This window comes from Leptonychotes weddellii, unplaced genomic scaffold, assembly GCF_054177405.1.
Source record: "Leptonychotes weddellii isolate Sample4059 unplaced genomic scaffold, ASM5417740v2 HiC_scaffold_4739, whole genome shotgun sequence".
Taxonomy (NCBI): Eukaryota; Metazoa; Chordata; class Mammalia; order Carnivora; family Phocidae; genus Leptonychotes; species Leptonychotes weddellii.
Window position 1 is genome coordinate 2,291 of NW_028014505.1, and position 3,796 is coordinate 6,086.

Genomic DNA, 3,796 nt, shown 5'->3' on the forward strand with positions numbered 1-3,796 from the left:
CTCCATCTTATCTTGTATAATCAGAAGATCTGGCAAATTGTCAGGGGCTGAGTACTGACTTATGACCAGCCTATTCTACCACAGTCCCCAGTCTGCCTCCATCCTTCATGAAGAGGGAGTGACAGGCCCAGAATATCTGAATTTGTGCACCCGCTCCCATATGGACCAAGTATTATGAGTATCATATCCCTCCTTTGTGACCCTTTCATATGTAAAGAGTTTACTCTTTACATATGAAACAACCTTTGGCCACTCCAGTCCATCTCTGATGGATCTTAGGTTAGTTAGTTGCAGCTACTTCCGGAGGGTAAGGATAAAAGCTTTAATTTATTCCATCAAAGACTTAGGTTAATCTATTGGCTCCCCTTTTCCATTCTGGCTCCTCCATTCGTTCCTTCCTTCCTTCCTTCATTCATTTAAGAGTCAGAACTTTTTTTTTTTTTTTTTTTTTGGTAATACTTATGAAGGTAGTAGGGCAGTGTCCTCAAATCATTTTTGGGTGGAGAATTTTTTTTTTTTTTAAACATTTTATTTATTTATTTGACAGAGAGAGACACAGCGAGAGAGGGAACACAAGCAGGGGGAGTGGGGGAGGGAGAAGCAGGCTTCCCGCGGAGCAGGGAGCCCGATGCGGGGCTCGATCCCAGGACCCCGGGATCATGACCTGAGCCGAAGGCAGCCGCTTAACGACTGAGCCACCCAGGCGCCCCGGGTGGAGAATTTTTTAAAAATAAAATGCATTACTGGGAGCCCCCGCGGCCGCTGGAGGAGGCAGGCGGTCACGGCCCTCTGCACCCAGGTCGCTACCTGACCCACCAGCAGAAGGTGCTGCCGCTGTATGAGCCACCTGGAGTCGGATTGTGTCCACAGGGACAAATACCGGGACTTGGCTTGTTCGAGGAGAGCCCGGCGTGAAGAACAGAAGAATGAAAAGGATACGGTGAAGGCCACCCAAGTGCTGAGGAGGCGGAGGAAGAATTCTGGCGCAGTCGGCATCCTCAGCCACACACCTTCCCCGAGTCTCCAGGAGGGACCTCCTCGGAGAGAGCGAGTGTTACGAGGTTCCTGAGCGGTGCTTAGGCGACCGGCAGCCCTCGGAGAAGGCGCGGTGTCCCGACTATTCTGCCGAGAGAGGGCAGTGGAAGAAGCTGCGGAGGGAAAGCTGGGAGCGGGAGGTGAGGCGGCCTCAGGAGGAAACGGCGCTCGGGGGTCCCAACCCTGCGGCTGTGCGCCCCCCCGCCCCGCCCCCGCCCGGAGGGAAGGGGATTTGCCGCACCTGCGGGGGCACACTGGGCCCCGGGCCATGTGCACAGAGGGGAGGACACCTCAGCAGTCAGCCACGCTGGCAAGGGAAATCAGAGACACAACGAATAAAAATCACTCAGCTTGGGAAGGATTAATTAATTACTTAATTAGTTAATTAAATAACTAAAAATCCGTTACTGGAATCCCACTTTTGGGCATATACCCAAAAGAATTGAAAGAGATATGTGCACACCCACGTTCATTCATGGCAGCATTATTCACCATAGCCAAAAGGGGAAAGCAACCCAAGTGTCTATTGAGCGATGAATGGATAAACACAATGCGATATATACATCACAATGGAATATTATTCAGCTTTAAAAATGAAGGAAATTCTGACACAGGTTACAACACAGATGAACCTTGAGGACATTATGCTAAGTGAAATAAGCCAATCGCAAAACAAAAACAAAACCAAACCAAACCGCACGTATACTGTATGATTCCATTCACATCAGGAATCTAGGAAAGTGGAATGGTGGTTGCCTGGGGCTGGGGGCCGAGGGGAATATGGGGGGTTGTTGTTTAACAGATACAGAGTTCCAGTTTTGCAAGATTAAAAAGTTCTGGGGAAAAAAGAAAAAGAAAAAAGTTCTGAAGAGCTGTTGCACACCGGTGTGAATATTTTTAACACTACTGAGCTATATTCTTGAAAATGGCTAAGATGATCATTTTTTAAACCACGCTTACATTTTTAAAAGTGCATCCCTGGAGAGGGCGCCTGGGTGGCTCAGTGGATTAAGTCTCCGACTCTAGATTTCAGCTCAGGTCATGAGCTCAGGGTCATGAGGTTGAGTCCCACGTGGGGCTCCATGCTGGGAGGGGGGGGAGTCTGCTTGGGATTCTCTCTCTCCCTCTCCCTTGGTCCCTCCCTCCAGCTCTCTCTCTCCAATAAGTAAAATCTGGGGGGGGGAAATGCATCCCTGGGGGGATAGGCAAAATGGGTGAAGGGGAGTGGGAGATACAGGCTTCCCCTTATGGAATAAGTCACGGCGGGGACTGAAAGGTACAGCACAGGGAACACAGTCAGTGCTACTTAGTAACGTTGTGTGGGCACAGGTGGCAGCTGCTCTCGTGGCCACAGCACAGCCCAACGCGTAGACCTGCAGCATCGCTATACTTGTTACACCGGAAACTAATGCAACATTGTGCGTCAATTACATTTTTCTTAAAAGTTACATAAAACGATAAAAAATAAAAATCAATCTATTTTAATTAATTAATTAATTAATATTTAAAGTGCATCACTGGGTGTCAGGAGACCTAGGTTCCACTAGAGGCTTCAACGCTGACTTCTACGACCTTGAGCAAGGCACTCTCTGGAACTCAGATCCTTTTTTGCAAACCGGGAGGGTGAAAGAGGTGATAATAAAAACACCAACCTCAGTGCTGGGCAGGCTGATGTGAGTAATAGAACGTTCTGGATATAAATGGTCACCACCTCAAACTGTGCTTTCAGTTTGACTCAATAAATCTTAGATAGGTTTAAAAAAAAAGAAAGAAAGAAAGAAAGAAAGCCAAGGTCTGCATTAGGTGCCAGAACCTTGCAGAGGAAAGAACAAGAGGCTGCCCTCAGATCGCTCACAGTCTAGTGGAAAAACAAAAACACAACTAGAAAAAAATTTGCAATATAATGTGTTAAGGGTCAGTCTAACATATGCTGAATGCAAGTATCTATGATTTAGCTTCCCTATAATGGGATGAACGTTGGGTATAAACAGTGATATGTTGTTGGGGGCACCTGGCTGGTTCTGCTGGTAGAGCAGGAGATGCTCCATCTCGGGGTGGTGAGTTCAAGCCCCATGCTGGGCATAGAGCTTACTTTAAAGAAAACCCCAAAAATAGTTCTCAAATGAGTTAGCAGAACATACATTTAAAGCTTCAGACAGGGCGCCTGGGTGGCTCAGTCGTTAAGCGTCTGCCTTCGGCTCAGGTCATGATCCCGGAGTCCCGGGATCGAGTCCCGCATCGGGCTCCCTGCTCGGCGGGAGGCCTGCTTCTCCCTCTCCCACTCCCCCTGCTTGTGTTCCCTCTCTGGCTGTCTCTCTCTCTGTCAAATAAGTAAATAAAATCTTTAAAAATAAATAAATAAAGCTTCAGACAATCTTTTCCAAGTGTTTAGTTTTAAAAAAGAAAAAAAATATGTGTGTGTATACTTTTGTCCACAGCCTTTTGCTTAGACCCAATTTTCTTTTCAGCAGGCCTCCCGCGGAGCAGGGAGCCCGATGCAGGCCTCGATCCCAGGACCTGAGCCGGAGGCAGACGCTTAATGACTGAGCCACCCAGGTGCCCCTAGACCCAATTTTCTGATAGCCATTTTGATTCAACAATTTAATTTGTGAATGTATTCATTTGCTAATTGGATTTAACTAACTCAATTCCTGTTTAACCAAAAGAAACCCCGGGATACCTGGGACAGAGAGAGTTCCTGCTGGCTGGCAGGAAGTCCCCAAGGACGAAAGCCACGCATGCTGGGGTTGGTGGAGATCAA

At 47.7% G+C, this 3,796-nt stretch overlaps 1 pseudogene; it reads left to right on the forward strand.

Moving 5' to 3' along the window:
* Window positions 1–735: 735 nt before the first annotated feature.
* LOC102738425 (NADH dehydrogenase [ubiquinone] 1 beta subcomplex subunit 9 pseudogene) lies at window positions 736–1,345 on the forward strand (annotated as a pseudogene).
* The last annotated feature ends 2,451 nt before the right edge of the window (window positions 1,346–3,796 follow it).